Source organism: Rhipicephalus sanguineus, chromosome 4, assembly GCF_013339695.2.
Source record: "Rhipicephalus sanguineus isolate Rsan-2018 chromosome 4, BIME_Rsan_1.4, whole genome shotgun sequence".
NCBI lineage: Eukaryota > Metazoa > Arthropoda > Arachnida > Ixodida > Ixodidae > Rhipicephalus > Rhipicephalus sanguineus.
Genome location: NC_051179.1, coordinates 20,803,045 through 20,821,201, shown reverse-complemented (window position 1 = coordinate 20,821,201; position 18,157 = coordinate 20,803,045). Strand labels below are relative to the sequence as shown.

Genomic DNA, 18,157 nt, shown 5'->3' with positions numbered 1-18,157 from the left:
ACTATTTAGCTGTTCACGCGTAGGTCAAGTTTCTAATTCACGAAGAATGAGAAAGAGAGAGAGGGAGGAGAGGGAAAGGATAGAGAGGGAGAGATAGAGAGACTGCCTGAATTATGTGCGTTGTCTTAACTCTTTCATTTTTTATTTATTTATTTTTGCGCCGGGGAGGGGGGGGGTCTCTGTTCGTGTGCGGGTACCTCCGTGTAACTTGTGGTGCGATTTGTCGGTGGGAACCGAAATGACATACTTAAAATTTTCCAGTCTGAAAGAGAAAATTGTCAAAGGTAAAACTGTGAAAGGGAAAATTCCGTTGGAGATGCGAGAGATAATCAGCCCCATCCCTTTTGCCTTTTCTCCTTTACGGTTGCATGGAACAAAGCAGACTCATTGATAATTGTTAATGCTATCGTTCTAATGTTCATTGTCTTCTGTTCTTACAATTGACACTCTTATTAGTTTGTCTTGATTATCAATGCGTTGAGCAAATTAGCGCTCTCTTTTAAGCTCATGTTGAAGTCATCATCATGTTTTGCTTTATTGTCAAGTGGCATATGCGCTGACTCCATGATAAACGGGCATGTGCAAAACATCATCAGACGCGAACGCATACATAAAAAGTACACGCTTGTTATATCAGCGCAAAACACACGAGTACACGAATAAGCCCATACGAACAAATACGCTGACAACCATTCTCACATAACACATCGATTAAAATTCGGCAGATCCCACGCGTTCTGGGAATTGGTTTCATGTGAAGCAGTCAGCGAGTACTTCTATGCTGTATTTTATGGCTTTGAGCCAAGCGTTATGAGGTGGATCAACGTGTTTTTGTAAGTGTAGTAGCTGTGTGCACATCGCGGGCTTACCAGACACGTCGACAACACCGGCGTTTAAAGGGTAACTTACGGCGCGACGTGACGTCAGCCCTCACGTTAGAGTGCATGCGTCAGTATTACCGAAATTAAGTGCACTTTCTGATGCAATCATGTGAATATCATACGTAACTTTTGTTCATGTATTCCTCCGGGATCGAGCAATGCTTCAGTATAGCTTGCCGAATCATAGGATTACAAATGTAATGTTTATTAGACCGCTATAAAAGCGGAGCCAACACTGGAACCACAGAAGTTAATCTGATATGACGCCTGTATCGTAGGAGTATCATGTAGTGTTTGTTGCTTTCTTGTAAAATTAGATAGCCAGCACCCCAAGCAGAATTGACGTTGCGCCGCCATTACGCCTGCACAGGCTGTTTTTCCGAACCAGTTTATAGACCTGGCGTGGCTCTCTGGTAGAATACCTGATTGCCACGCAGAATGCGTGGGTTCGATTCCTGCCGGGATACTAATTTTCATTCTTTCAATTCGTCGGGTCAACGCTGCCGATGTCGTTTTTTCTTAACGCTCTCGCATTTAATACCAATGTCTGTTCTCGCCGTTCCTGGGTAGATATAAACTGTCAATCACCTGTGGCGCATACCCGTACACCGCGGCTCGTGGTAAACGGGTATGCGCCACACGTGTCTGGAGAAACGGGCTTGACGACGTACACGATAAGATTTTCACGTTATTCATGTCGTGACTCGACAGTTATATTCGTCAAATCCTCTTACCCTCCCATGCCAATTTTGGTCTACACCAAGGAGGCAATCGTGAGAGCACCCAGACGTAGGCGGATAGATAGATAGATAGATAGATAGATAGATAGATAGATAGATAGATAGATAGATAGATAGATAGATAGATAGATAGATAGATAGATAGATAGATAGATAGATAGATAGATAGATAGATAGAAATGCTCAAAGTGCCAAAGGTTCGCTAGGAAATTCTTAGGATTTCATAATAACCTACTGATAACTGTTGTATATTGGTATTCCCTCTGTCGACAAAAAAAAAAAACAATTTAAGGAAAGCTCCGTTGTGTTACCCCAGAGCCTTGCTCGTAGCTAACACGCATTTTTTCTCCGTCTCTCTAAAATATACACATATCTACAAAAAAAATTTTAACGCAGCCAGCGTCGTTACAGGGTGTATGAATCATTTCTTGACATTTTAGAAACCTAAAAAAAAGGAAGCCGTCGGCTGCTGGCAGAATAGCACGATATATATTGTCCTCTTTTGATCCATGGATAACGCGGATGTCGCAAGTGTTCTTTATCCGGAGTTATACACGGGCGGGCTACGCTTTCAACGCATAAGGGTGGGGAGTTCATGAGCTCCGAGCAAGTCCTGCTTCAAAAAAAAATGATAATAATAAAGAAAGAACCAAAGGAAGGAATAAAGAAAGCAAAAGAACGAAATAGCGAGCTACCTTCCCTTCAGCGGATAAGGACTACTCTGCTTCTCAAAGATGCGATAACAGTTTTTTTTTTAGAGTCATGCCTGGCTCCGCCGATTTATCTAACTATATGACCTTCAACAGGAAATTATTTAGTATCATACGATTCCTCGAAGGCAGCGAACGCGTGGGGGAAGAAAAATGCGAGGAATTGCAGACGGGAACATAACTGGCTTATTAGAATGAATGGGCAAGAAACCCGTGAAATATTACATCACTGACTTTGTTAAAATTTATTCCGTTCGACCATACAGAGGCAAACAGCACGGAAAAAGAATACTATTTACGTATTTATTTATTTATTTATTTATTTATTTATAATACCCTCAAACGCAGGTACATTGTAGTATGGAGTGCATTGTTTGTCGAAGAATGGTAAAATATGCGATTGTTAAAGAGTAATGCAGAAGTATTTAGGGTAGAATACAACTACCACAACAAAGATCTACGCAGCTTTTGTTATATATATATATATATATATATATATATATATATATATATATATATATATATATATATATATATATGGAGTCGAAGGAACTGCGCGGGCCAGTCTTTCGATGAGTGTGTCTAAGTGAGACACCCGGTTAGACTGTAATGCCATACGGCCTATACTTCTCGACATAAATGGGATATCGTACACCTTTACAGAACGCAGGCGGAAGAAGAAGCAGAAGAAGAAGGAAATTATGATGATGAAGACCCTAGGAATGTTGGCATCAACACGGTCCCGAAGGTCGCGGGATCCCGTCGCCAGTTGCCGCATTTCGATGAAGGCGAAATGCTAGAATCCCGTGTACTCAGATATAAACGCGCGTTAAAGAACCCCAGGTGGTCGAAATTTCCGAAACTACGGCGTTCCTCATAATCATGTCGTGGTTTTTGGACGTAAAACACCAGCGATTATTGTAACCGACCCGGTTAGTGCAAATGGCCAAGAGTCGGGCAGATAACAAACAATTTTAAGAATCTCGATAGATACTACAAGTTATGGTGTCAATTAGACTGCATAGCCCACGGAAGACATTGTCTTAGGACTTCCTTGCCACTGGCCAGAAGAGAGGTAACCTTCCCGCACTGAAATCTCGGGGGAGCCGAGGTGTTAACGGAGATACGCGTTCAGGCACTCGACCATGGTTATCTACGCACACCCTCGGACGGAGACCAGCTCCGTCACATGACTCCAGACACGTGCGCGTGACAGCAGACACGGCGTCCCCTTCGAGGCTCAATTAAAGTCGCGCAATCCGGTCGGCGCCGGTTTATGGAACGTCGCGATAAGCGTGATATCTACTCCAGCAGGTATTTCCTTAGACGGCCGTCGGCAGGTATCATTGCTGTCTCATCAACTTCAACGCCGCCCCCACCCCCTCGCCCTTCTCTCACACACAGAGACCACACATCTACCTAATTACGCGCTTTGGGTCCTTTAGTCCAAGCCGACGATGAGTGAATCCATCCGAAGAAAAGCTGCGTGTCGAAATTTTGCGCGCCCTTTATGTCTTAGTTTTGACACGAGACGGCAGTCGCAATACTTGATTGTAGGTGAACCAATGGGTCACCGAATCTCACCCATCGACATCGTGACAGCAGAGGCATACCACCGCACCAACCCTGCGAGAGTGTACGTAGTCATGGGCTATATGCACTATACGCGTTGCGTTCACGCGGAAGCAACGTTCTTCGTAATAAAGGTGGCATACGAAATATAAAAAATACATCCCGCTAATACAACACGAACATACGATAAATCTACCCTTTCCAAAATTAGCAGTTTCACGTGAAGCATATGATGCTGACTAACGCCATTGAGAACTTCTATAGTCAATTCAACACTGGCATCATTTTCATTGAAAAATACTACGAAAGCTTCCATATTATATGCCTTGAGCATCAAATATTCCACTCACGGATTGTCAGATCGCGCGCTTTAACTTCGCACAATCGGCTGAAGTGGAAGACTATGCGCTGGGCCGCGTGTTTGAGTCAGGGCATGTGTTGTGGACTGCCTGATGGTCTTATACGCTCACCTTCTTACCCTTTACACGCCCTTCTCTTCCCCCTAGCGCTGGGTAGGAAACCGGATATTGCAAACTGGCTTACCTCCACATATTTCCCTTTACACTTTTCTATTTCTCTTATCCTTTCAGGCAGCGGAAAGTCAAAAATTTTCTACGAGTGATCAAAGGAGATAGATAGATAGATAGATAGATAGATAGATAGATAGATAGATAGATAGATAGATAGATAGATAGATAGATAGATAGATAGATAGATAGATAGATAGATAGATAGATAGATAGATAGATAGATAGATAGATAGATAGATAGATAGCTAGATAGATAGATAGATAGATAGATAGATAGATAGATAGATAGATAGATAGATAGATAGATAGATAGATAGATAGATAGATAGATAGATAGATAGATAGATAGATAGATAGATAGATAGATAGATAGATAGATAGATAGATAGATAGATAGATAGATAGATAGATAGAATAGATAGATAGATAGATAGATAGATAGATAGATAGATAGATAGATAGATAGATAGATAAGATAGATAGATAGATAGATAGATAGATAGATAGATAGATAGATAGATAGATAGATAGATAGCTAGATAGATAGATAGATCGATAGATAGATAGATAGATAGATAGATAGATAGATAGATAGATAGATAGATAGATAGATAGATAGATAGATAGATAGATAGATAGATAGATAGATAGATAGATAGATAGAAATTCGTTCACATGGCTACTGCAGCCTCGCGCTTGGTGCTACGTATAGAAGTGTCGCCAGAATCCCAAACAAGGAAACCGGCGAGGCATGCCATTTTTTAAATATATATATACTTTTTTGCGTGGCATAGAAAAAACAACGAAGAGGAGAATGTGGTGCGCCGGTACCGCTGTGCAGCTGGAGTGGCATCATCAACAGAACGCCGTGTACAACGTGATAAACCTGGCCGCAGCTGTTGTCCCGGACAATAATTGCGCCTCGAGATGGCAACTGTATATGGAGGAAGCGCTTCGTGTTGCAGGGGAGAAAAAGTTGTTGGAGTCGGAGGCAAGAGACACAGTATCATGCGGTGCTAATTCGAAGGATTGTACAGGAAGCAAACTGATATTCCAGAAACAGTTCTAATGCGAGAGCATTGCTTGGTTCATTGTGCGACACCGCTTTCACAAAAAAGCGGCAAATAATTTTGTCAGCTTGGAGACTGTCTACGTAGGCGCTAGTCGCGCAGCCAGAAATTTTTCTCGGGAAGGGGGGGGGGGGGGAGTTTAACCATACTGGTTGAGCGGCACGTCGCTGTCGACTCTGGTTCTGGCAGTAGTGACGCTCACAAAACAGTGAGAAACGCGAAGCGGTGCGGCGTGGGTCACTTGCCCCCTCCAGTGACACGGGCCAACCATTGACACTGGCCGAATAACGATACCTACGCAACGCCATGCGGAACATTTCCCTTTCATTCAAGTTTTCGCGGTCTCATGACGTCATACGCGACGTTTCTGCTCAGGTCACGTGACTACCACCGTTTGACGGCGACCGGAAGTTCTTGCTGCTGCGCTTTTTTTCTTGGGGGGGGGGGGGGGGTACGGAAACACGCTGCACGTAGCTATTCGAAAAGCGAACGTTTGGAAAACCGAACGTTGGCGGGCGCTTGCCTAGATGGCGCCCAAGTCGACGACACCGAGAAAGGCCAAGCGAGGAGCTGCTGAGCGAGCACGGCTAGCTGCAGCGAGGCAACGTTCTGTCCGAAATAGACGAGATACAGATATATATCACCAGAGGAGATATGCACTGTGCCTGGAAAGGGAGTGGAAATGAGTAGAGAACGTGCAAGACACAAGGGAGTCGACACGATCCACGCGGCTCTGGAGAGCACCATCTGCGAGCTCAGCAATGTTCCGCCTCAGCAGTAAACTCAGCGATAGCTTAAGCGGCACACTCAGAGACAATTCAGTAAGGCTTTCGGATTTCCACATCATAAGAATTGCTTTGGCGCCCATATAGCTTTTTTTTTGTTCACCTTAAAAACACCCTTTTCAGAGTTAGATCTGCGGAAAAGATCTGTCATTAATGAATGAGGATATTAAAACTGTCATATAAAGAATCAAGGCAATATATAGGCTGGAAGAATAATAATGTGGAAAACGTCATTGGGGAGCCGTTACGGACTTTCAAGCGAGTAGCCCTCACTTGAAACGTGCTGCCTTGCGTTGTAGGCACAGTTTAAGAATGCATGCGTCTGTGTTCAGACACCTGTCTTTCAGTTAACATATGTCGCCAGCATAATTAAACTTCCGTCATAATATTACGTTAACCTGTGGGCAGAGGCGCACATTACGAGGCTTATCTGAGGCGTGACTGTCATGAGTTTAAACTCACCGTGAAGTTTGACGTTGGTACAACGATGTCCTCCAGGACGTCACCGCTTACTCTGTGGTACAACATGGACGAACGGCCGAGTGCCAAATGAAGCATACGGCGACTGATGAACGTTAATGTGTTTGTACCCCAGTGAATCACGGATGCGCCCAAGTGCGACGATACGTGTACCGAGTGTAGCTATGTGCGTGGAAGCTATTAACGCGCGAACGGAAACAGTTGGGGCGGCCCGCAAATGTGTACAGTTTCTTTATACGGAACTCCCGATCACAGCCTGTCAAACGGTCTCGCAGACAGTACGTTGACGCTGTTTGCACGGGAAATGCGTTGCGGCTCGGAGTCGTACTGAAATGGGCTAGTGGATAGCGCGCGCCATCGTTGAGAACGAAGCAATTAAAACTATTCGGTCCAAGGCGAAAAAAGGTAATTATATTTCGCTTTGTTCGAGAATGGCTGTTCTGGTCGTAAAGTTTCGTATGCATCCTGTTAGATGACATTGCACAACCGGAAAAACGATTGGAAACAAGAAGCCTAGCAATCAAGGTATTGCGCTTTCGTGTAATTACATGAGAAAACAATTCGACAGGACACATACTCTCACTGTTATACGAGAGCCATTCACACGCCATGCACACGCACGCACATATTATTTAATTTACTGATTACACCATTACGCCATCACAACATCATTACACCATCGTTACCTTCTACTGTTGTGCTCAATACAGCTATACGTCGGTACGCTACTTGCTGAACTATGATACACGCAGAATTCCACGTCCCTTATGAACTGGTAGCGTGATGACGCTGATGCCACGCTGAACATCTGTATTCCATTCCTCATTTGACGCTGATTTTTTTCTTAATTTCTTGCGTGGTGATTGTGTCGAGATCAGACAGATGACTCGAAACGTCCAGCCAGGCCAAAGTATGTACGGGTATAAAGAACAATGCCATTACATTAATAATTATATCGTCCTGTGCCATCACACAGGCATGTGGGACAGATGTGGCCAAAGGCTTTTTCTTACTTTGTAAAGGGCAGTTCCGGTTCAAAACTTGAATATATGCATATTCAAGTATATCGTACCTTTTAACACAGTGCCAAAGCAAATCTTGAAATCAGAGTAAGAATTTTAAAAATGTTGTACAGTTAAGCAGCCCGCCAGGGGCGTAGCCAAATATTTTTTTCGGGGGGGGGGGGGGGGGTTCAACCATACTTTATGTATGTTCGTGCGTGCGTTTGTATGTGTGCGTGCATATATACGCAAGCAAAATTGAAAAATTTCGGGGGGGGTTTGAACCCCCCCAACCTCCCCCCACCCTTGGCTACGCGCCTGCAGCCCGCTTAGTTTTGCATATACCTTAATTGACGCACGCTCCCTCGCTCGATCTATACAGTACAGCATCACGTAATACACCACATTGATCGTGCAATACCACACAAAGATAACTGGAACAAAACGCCCGCATACATGACTAAGGGAACGAGACGTTTCCCTCGATGACACTGCACAATGGGCTAATAAAGCTCAACTATCTCAATATCTGTGGGGGGGGGGGGGGGACCAAGTTGTTCCTCGCCAACCAAACCCACAACGGGAACTGGACGTAACGTGACGCCATTAGACGCAACGTCTCAAGCCCCGTGACTGCAAGAGAAAAGAAAGTTCTCCAGCATCGCCTTCCTTCTGGCGTCTGGCACCGCCGTGACATCGTCGCGGTCTACGCAAGAACAGCGTCAAAGAAAGAATGGAAGCACGGAACAAGATGTTAAGCCTGACGAAACCAGAAGGCCGCGCGACACGATGGGGACAAATCAGAGTCAATTGGCCGCCGTAGCTGAATTCAGATCGAGTACCACTACGGGACTGCGCAACCAGCGAGTGCCAACTGGGGCCGCGTCACTTGACGCACAATGACGGCATTAGCATATACGCGTAGTAGGCTCTCCGTCCTTGAGCAACAATCTGGTTGCGACAGCTGGTCTATTCCAAGACAGGGGGAGGGGGGGGGGGTTGCTCACTAAGAGGGATGTCCCCTGCGGCTTCCAGTGAAGCCACAGAGGCGAACAGAGAACGAACTAGCTGTGATTTCTAAACCGGGAAGAATCCAGCGTGAGCCAACTGAAGACAACCGGCTGGTCTTTGTCTATACGTCTGCTTCCTTCCCGGCCGTCGTCTGCTGTTCTTCTGTTGCCCAATGCCCACTAGTCGTCGTGATCTGCAGCCGGTCTTCGAGGAATCAACCTTCCTGGCGAACCCGGCGCCGTCTTCCAGTGTTCGTGACACGGAGCCGAGCCAAGGACGAAGCCTCGTTGCGGTATCTGGGTCGGGCATCCTCTTCTTTCCTTCGAGAGACACGACCACGTGACTAGCGCCCTCTTGTACGGACATTGATGAGGCTCGATTGATCCGCACCGGGGGAGGAGGCCGCTGCTAAGAAGCCCTCCAAGGATCATCTCCAGCGATAACACTTCGGAGACCTTCGGTGGAAGCCCCGCGCGATGAAGCACGCCAAGCATTTCCCAGGGATATTTCCGTAGGAGATGCCTCAGTGTACGATGAATGTTGCATTTGCTTCATGCGTTTCGCCCCTGATGTAAAAGTCGAACAAAGTTCGACACATACGAGCTGCTTTAAAAAGTGAAAAAAAGGCCGCTGAATGTTTTAATAGCTACTTCGTTACATTTCATGCCTGGGATTTCATAGGACGAAGTGCTACTCTTCGAAGATTGATGCAATTACGCAGTGACGCTCGCGTTCTTTCATCCTCAAATGTGACCTCGGAGCACATCATCGAGCAAAGGAGCCCAAACGCTGCCAGTAAATATTTTAATCAAAGAACAATTGGCACCGTGCTTGCTTGAATTTTTGTCGACTTTCTAGGCGCATTCCAAGTATTATTAATTTCTGGGATTTGACGTGCCAAAGCCATGATATGATTATGAGGCACGCCGTAGTGGGGAACTCCGAGTTAATTTCGACCACCTGGGGTTCTTTAACGGGCGCCTAAATCTAAGCACAAAAGTGAACTTTGTATTTCGCCCCATCGACATACGGCCGCTGTCGCCGGGAATCGAACACACGTCCTCAGCAACGCGACATCTTTCATTACTCCCAGTGTTCTCAACCTACCCTGCAGTCATCTGGCAACTGCTAACTTTCGCATCTCACCTGCTAACTCTCTATGCTCACAATCTCACAGTTAACACGCCAGAACGCTGACAACCCCAGACCGGGTTAACGTTGCGTGAAGAATAGTACCGGCTAACCTTCTAACGAATGCACACGCGATAAAAAGCTGCCGGAGTAATCGGACACCTCCACCGCCACTCGGCGTAGAGTCATCAATGTCATTCCAGGAGAACTTTCCTCTTTTCATCTTCTTTCTTCTCATACTTACTTTTTTGGGGGCGCCAAGGCAGTGAAAGTAAACAGCGGCCTCATGCATCAGTAAGGGTAGACAGAAAGGGGAGGAAGAAATGCAAGCGACGCAGAAGCCGGGAAGTGCCAACTCTATATGCCACAACAAGACAACGTGTCGAGTCACAACCCGCTCCTCCTCGCTCTGAAGACCTGGTCTCCCGCTGCCACGGTGCGGTGCACAGAGGCGAGCCGCGAGCTTTACTGTGCAAGCGAGTCCGTGTGCGCGCGACCACCGCTGCAACGACGTTGTCGTCTATAAGGCGCCGGAGACCGCAGACAGACGGAGGGGACAGAAGGTTCAACGTACTCAGGCTAGTCACTGCCCTTCCTCTCCCCCTCCCCATTTCCCTGCCACCGTTTTCTTGGCCATAGCCTATGCTTAGGCACGGAAAGAAGTTAGAAAAGTCAGAGGGAGGAGGTCGGGAAGGAGGGGTTAAACCGTTTAGTCGCTCGGCTATAAATACGAGTCCTCCTCGCAGCAAGTCTTGATGCTTTCTAGCGTTCTGCAGAAAGGGAACAGGCCAGAAGGCGAAGCAACCGAAGGAAGGCACGCTCCGGTGAGAGGGAAGGTGACACTGTGACAGTTTTGAGAATCCCTTATAATAAACGACGGCATCATCATCATCATCATCATCATCATCATCATCATTAGCCTGACTATGTCCACTGCAGGGCAAAGGACTCTCCCATGTTTCGCCAATCAACCCGGTCCTCTGCTTGCTGCAGCCGCGTTATCCCCTCAAACTTCTTAATCTCATCTCAAAAGACTTCCTAAATGACGGCAATATTCCTAAAAAAAAGAAAATTGGACAGATGATGCATATGGCGAAACAGCTCGAACAACGGGACAGCGGAAGAATACACATGACAGACTACATAGAATTTATAAATTTCGAGTACAGAAGGCCGCTATAATCTGCCATAGCTCCTTCTCTGAAGACCTTTATGAAGACAAAAAGTGTACACGGTTTGTCGACAAAAGTTGTTAAAAAAGGTTTTCGTGGATAGTTGTCCGCGTATTCAAAAATTGGTTCTCGCAGGAAGTTTACGACAGTGTGAATAAGCTTGGGTAAAAATATCAGTTATAAGATAATAAACCTGTGCCAAATGTGACGTTCTCTTTATCGCGCATGCATCTTCGAATCTGCTCTGTACTACGTCCAATCAGTGGCAACAAACGTGATAATAGTAAATAAGAATAAACACTTGACAACGCTTGAGCTTCGCCTTTAAGAGTGGAACGCAATAGCGTAGTCGCGCCCCGTGCGTATCGCCTTCTAGACTGCTAGCCAGTTCTCAATGGATGCCTCAACCGTGCCGTCTTAAACATTGGCCGATTTAAACTATCCTAGAATGCCCCCTGCCAGTACAGCTGCGAAGTGCCCACTACGCCATAGTTATTCCTTTTGCGAATCAGCGAAGGGCCCCCTACGCGTCCGTAAGGCAACACTCGAACCTACGCAGCTGCCCACTTTGTTGATGCTGATGCTGGCAATGATGATTAATTATGCCTGAGCGCTTTGTAACGGGTGGGCCTTTAAAACACCCACTCTATACGCAATTGACATGTTTTGACGCCTGGCGCGATTCTACGCTTCTGCCACGCAAAAGAGCAGAGCGCGATAACGTAAGCAGACCGTGCTCGTATCGCCTTCCCAATCGCTAGCCTGTCTTCGCTTCTAGGTGGAGACCTAAACCGGTGTTTTTGCGAAACGCTCTCGCGTTAAAACATTGTGCGTGCTTCTTGTTTCACCGTACAGCAGACAGACGGCGCTGCGGTTCCCTCCGCTTCCGTCTTTAACGTTTGGCAACGCTTTATAGGTGAAGCGTACCTATTTAGTATGCACAAAGCATGCAAGCGTAACCTTACCCAACTTGGCATTAGAGGGATTCTACTGCGTGATTTAGGGATTGCTTGCTCTGACGTCACTGAAATCACCATGTTGTAGTACCAGCATTATGGGAAGGTGAGTTCGCGACGACATGTGAATGTTATCAGTACATCGCACGTGGGTTCGGTAATTATTCTGGCAGAGAGACCATCAAAGACCGTTTTAGTAACATTGAAGCAGGTTAACCACAGCAGTGAATATGCGGCGTTGACGTCATCGTATAGCTACCATCTTGTGGTACCAATACGGCGTCGACACCGCGTTGCAGCCAAACCGTTAGCAAATATGCTGTGCAATATCACCTTGCGTCATATCTCTCTCTACAGCGTAGCTGCATATGGCTATTTTCTGGCGGATCGAGTCCGCGGACAAAATGAAGCGTAGAACAACAATTTTGGCACCCCTCGCCACACGTGCCCCTCGCCACCTCCGACGCCTCTTTCACAAATGACGTGACACTCGGCGGCGGCACTTCACACCAATCGTTGTGCCCCTTTGTATCGTGACGTAGGGATCGCTCTCGTTGGGCTTACTATGGGGCGGACGCGTGTTGTTTGCTCGGAGGAAGAACAGCGGGGATTGAAGATAGCGCCACCGCGCACAGAAAGGCGAATGGGCACGAAAACGGCGTGATGCCGCTGCCGCAGAACGTGCAGCCGCAGCCGCTGGCTTTCCATCTTCACATTAGTTGATAACGCCGGCCGTTATACAATACCATAGTACTGCTGCCAGAGCGCTTTCATCCTCCCATCGCGAGTCCGTTAGTTCGTTGCTGCAATTAATATACGAGGGGCGTTCTTAAAGTTCTTGTTATTGGCATGTAGAAAGAGATACAAAGAAACGAAATTTGAGTGGAAGTTTATCCTTTCTTTACATGATCTCCCCTGAAAGTCACGTAATTCAGCCAAGAATCCGTGAGTCGCTGCCGGCCATTGCAGTAGAACTCATCAGTTTGAGAGTTAAGGAAGAGCTCAACTTCAGCAATGACTTATTCGTCGTCCCGGAAATGTTTCCCGCGTAGTGTACTCTTCATGTGATGGAAGAGGAAGAAGTCACTTGGTTCAAAGTCAGGTATATGGTCGATGAGTCAAAATTTTGTAACCTAACGAGCCTGCACACGTCACCGTCACCTGTGTGGGGTTAGCCGTACTTTTCTAACGGGTGCTGCCATACTTGTTTTGGTGCCCTAGCGGTGTTGCGTGGTATAATATAGAGCAGAAGTTTTATATTACGCTAAAGCTAGACAGACGCACGCTCATTTTAATGCTTATCGAGTATGCCTTTGATAAGTTCATCACACTGATAATGCGAACTTTATGAACGCTCCTCGTAAAGAATGCGCTGGAAAGCGCGACAGGGCCGAGACAGAAGCATAGATAAATCAACGCGCTCTCTTCTCAGCGATCTTTTCACAGCACATTCAGCTCCTTCTCTCCGTTCTCTCTCTGTCTCTCTACCGCCGTAGCACGCAAATAAACAAAAGCGAAGCAAAACAACTTTTTGGCTGAATACCAAGACGCATTCGTACTTGTATGTGTGTCTTGCCGGGTAGGGAGGATTAAAAACCATAAAAAATGTGTCTCTTTCGAGGAGGAAAGAAGGGTTGTACAGAGAGAGAGAGAGAAAAGGTTGAGGAGGACATGGAGAGGGTGGTCCCATTGTAAACAGCCAATTTTAACCGAACCGGGCAGCTATAGCTATAGAGGAGAGGGTGGGTACGCAACCCGAAACCGAGAGAGAAAGTCCAGAAAGGGCAAGGTGGGCTCTGGAGCGGGCTCCGCGTTCTCTCCAAAATAGAACCCGCGTCGGAGTGTCTCTGTCTGGCTGCGTTGGCCCGCACAACATGGCGAGCCCGGGGTTCGAGCTCCGGAGGCAGGAAGGACCACGCGACGGGGCAAAACAGTGGCATGCGACACCCAGAAAAGTCGCGACGACAGCGCCAAAATTGGTGCCTGCGAACTCCCGAAGAGCACGCGGAGGGCAAGCATGGCACGACAAGCACTCCACGGCGCGAGGAGAGCGTGCCGCGGTACCGAAAAAGGCCTATTATAGACTGGCTGTCCTGAAACCTCTTAAAGGTGACACCTTGATCTGCTGACTCGATATTCGCACAGCCTCCTTAATACAGGGTCTGTTTGTGTCTTTGTATCTTTTGTCTGAAAATAAATTCTGCTTCGAAAGTGAGGCGTAGTTGGTTATGATGAGACAAACAGATTATGACGCAATCTTAAAGGGTAACGTCAATGTTATTACACCGTTGTAACATTGAAAAGTAAAATCTCGCTTTCTTTTCTTACCTTCCGATTATCTATCTATCTATCTATCTATCTATCTATCTATCTATCTATCTATCTATCTATCTATCTATCTATCTATCTATCTATCTATCTATCTATCTATCTATCTATCTATCTATCTATCTATCTATCTATCTATCTATCTATCTATCTATCTATCTATCTATCTATCTATCTATCTATCTATCTATCTATCTATCTATCTATCTATCTATCTATCTATCTATCTATCTATCTATTCACATATATGTCCATCTATTTATCAACAAATCTCCTTATGTATCCATTCCCATATCCGCCTATTTGTTCATCTGCGTATCTGTATAACCATTTATCCGTCGCTATACCCGACTACATCAGTCTTTATATGTATCATTTTATAGATCTATATTTTTATAAATCTACCCATCCGTATCGGCATGCCTGTCTGGCCACTTATTGTCGTATATTTCCTATGTATCTACCTCCGTGCACAATCGATGGAATTGATTATTGTGTACAAGGCTGTTGGGTCCTCTGTCAGGCGATATGCCTTTAGCCGCAACATCCTTTGTTGCTTGTTTCTTGTACAAGAAAACAATAAAACATTTTTTTTTGAATTTTTAAAATTCTCCGATATGAAAAAAAGTGGGAGCTAACACGAAGCGATTTCAAACGCAGTTGGGATCACAAAGTTCAGTCCAACAGCAGCGACCAATTCTCCTTGGTTACTCATATCTGCACCTATTCAACACACAATCCGTAGTCAGGCTTCGCAAAATACGTCGTTAAGCACATCGCACACATTTTCGCTAGTAGTAATAATGGTGGTTTGTGGACAGGAAAGACGCATACCTCTGCAACCCAGGGAGCACGGCGCAGCGTCCTTGGGGGGAGGGGGGAAGAAGATTGAAAGAAGGTAGCAGAAAGGACAGGCTATCTTGAGATATGAGTGCACACCTCACCGAGCGCCAGGCAGGGGTACCTCTCCCCATTAGAAAAACCGGTGGGTGCCCACCGGCACTGGGAATCGAACCCAGTGCCTCCTGCATCGGAAGCGGACGTTCTCGCCATTTGACCACCACTGAGGTTTTTGCTAGACCAACCTCGTTGAGAGCCCCTCTGAATATTGTGACTGACAAACGGATGTGACAAACCAACACGTGATAAACCAAAGTGGCAAACCGGAGTGGAAAACCGGAGTGGCAAACCGGAGTGGCAAACCGGAGTGGCAAACCGGAGTGGCAAACCGGAGTGGCAAACCGGAGTGGCAAACCGGAGTGGCAAACCGGAGGGGTAAACCGTAGGGGCAAACCGGAGGGGCAAACCGGAGGGGCAAACCGGAGGGGCAAACCGGAGTGGCAAACGGGTGTGGCAAACCGGTGTGGCAAACCGGTGTGGCAAACCGAAGTGGATTACACAAACCATGCTTTGTCTGTCTCCCCGGCACTGCTTTAGGAAACTAAATACTCGAGGCAGACTTCTTTTCGTCTCGACCTTAAAACTGCTGGGTACGAGGTTAACACCGGGTAAATACGGTACACTCTGTGCATCTTTCTTTAAAAGCACAAACAAACAAAACGTACGCTGTGTCTCGGAGCTGCAAGAGGTGGACGCTCTGACCCGGTCACTGGAGCAGTCCTTAACTATAACGGCAGTTAAAGGGCCGCGAAATGCGACCTCGAAAAAATCTGTCGCCACGCTAAAGGAGGAACTGGGACGGTGGCTGTAATGCGTACGCGCTATACGACCGTTGCCATTTGCGGGCTCTCAAATCCAGTAACACAAGTTTCGGGTTGTTGCTTGTGTATACACGCATTACATAAGACGCGTGCTAACAGTGTCTGAGAACAAGACGTAAACTCAACGATAACCGAATGTAAACAAATCGAAGGTAAAGCGAATAAAAACCCAAGATATAAATAAAGCATGAGTGTTGTTCGTGTAGTGCTCATTCGATTATTTCTTTGCAATTTTTTGGTTTCTGTTTTTTTCCGTATTCAATAAACATCCAACTCATAGCAGCTAACAAAGTTGCTTCCTTTTCCTAAATCGCCCGGTATATCGTGCTGCTAAAGTCACGCACTAAATTAAAAAAAAAAGAACACATATAAATTGTAACAAAATGTATTATTTCAATTTAATATTAATGATGAAAAACAACCGTAATTAATTGAGTAGTCCGAAAGTACACGCTATTTGAAAACTATGTGTCTCGCTTACTTTGATCCTGTGATTTTATGTCGGCGTTTTATTACATTACGCAAGCCTTCTTTTTGCGCTACTTCGTTTCCCACGGTGCAGACTTCATTCGTAGAGTGAATGAATGATTTCATTCGTTTGAATTTAACAGTGTCAATATGATGCTGTTTAAGTGCTAAAGTAATTTTACGCCCAGTGCGAAAAACTGCTTCCGTACACTACAATAGTGCAAGGTTGGTGCAAGAGGGCCGTGGAAAATTATCTTACGAGCGTTACGAATGCGGAAATAAGGAGATTTTTTTTTTACATTTTCAATTTTTATAACATGTGATGCTCAGTGAAGTGGTCAGTGAACAACAGTGAAGTGGTCAAGCAACCAACAAAATACACCGAACAAAAACAAGAAAAGGAATCATGACCAATAACAGCTAAGCTGTTCTTTTTTGGCTTGTTTTTTTTGCGCCGACGAAATAAACAACACAATATTTTACCCCGGACCATATTACGTTCAGATTTATTTTCAAGACACAAGCCTTATATCATTCCCAAAGCCCCAAAAACCCTTTCTCTCAAGCGCCTCTCTCTCTCTCTCTCTCTCTCTCTCACACACACACACACACACACACACACACACACACAGCCGCCACCAATAATCGCTAGCTCAACGCGACGTAACCACGACGAAAGCATAGTGCCCTCAACTTCCTTTCCTCCAATTTCTATTGCTTGCACATGCCAGTATTACACAGTAAGCAAAACGTGGCTTTGTTAGGTTACGATATAGCCCACTCAACCACTCAAGCTTAGGTGAAAAGGAAAACAATCAACCACGCTGCGTTTATGCACGCAAAAGGGTCCCACCAAGCGACTCTCGTAGCACATACACATAAAGTGCGCACCAAGTAACCCCTTCTCACCTCTTACTGCGCATCCGTCGTTGCGCAAGCGCTCATCGTTCTTCACTAGAGCAGAGCTACCTTTCGCAAGCGAACACAGTAGTAAACCCGCTTGGCTCACACCCAATGCGTCTTTTCCGCAGGCGTTGCGTTGGGTAACAACGTAGGAACTAACTAACCAAACCGGAACTAACTAACCCAACTGGAAAGAACAAAAAAAATATGGCCAGGAAGACAGAAAGTAGGAATGTTATACTCACGCCTTCCTCCTCCGCCTTCGAGAAACAACGGGATGGGTCCACCGCTTCGAAGTCGCTTGGGCGTCGTGTTCACGGGCTTTGACGTGCGGTCGCAACCGCACAACTCGTCCTCTCAACGACGGATCGACGACAGCGGTAACAACGCTAACGTTCGGGCGACGCCTCGTCGACGAAGCAACAACCGACGGTCCTGTCGCGTCAATACACGGCGCCCAAGTAAAACACACCGTTGACGCCGTTACCGCGGCTCCAAGCTACTACTGCCGCTGCCTTCCTTTTCTCGCTGCGAACGCCGGCGGGCTGGATCAAACGCGGAAACACCTCGCCCGTTTGCAACAAAGCAACAAACTTGCCGCCGCCGCTAGCAGCAGCACCAACGCCGCATCGGTGAACCGCGGGATGCCCAACGTGCCTCTTCGAAGCGAGCGGCTCGCACTGAGTGACACACACACG

At 46.3% G+C, this 18,157-nt stretch overlaps 1 protein-coding gene across 3 annotated transcripts in view; it reads right to left on the bottom strand.

The window, feature by feature from the left end:
* LOC119389569 (cationic amino acid transporter 4) overlaps positions 1-18,157 on the bottom strand; it is a 98,012-nt gene that overhangs the window by 33,742 nt on the left and 46,113 nt on the right. Inside the window, exon 1 of one of the 3 annotated variants that reach the window (XM_037656890.2) lies at positions 17,705-17,870. The exons of the other annotated variants lie outside the window; for them this stretch is intronic. The gene's annotated coding sequence lies outside the window, so the exon portion shown is untranslated. Of the gene's footprint in view, positions 1-17,704; positions 17,871-18,157 lie in introns of those variants that run through there. 3 annotated transcript variants of the gene reach the window in all.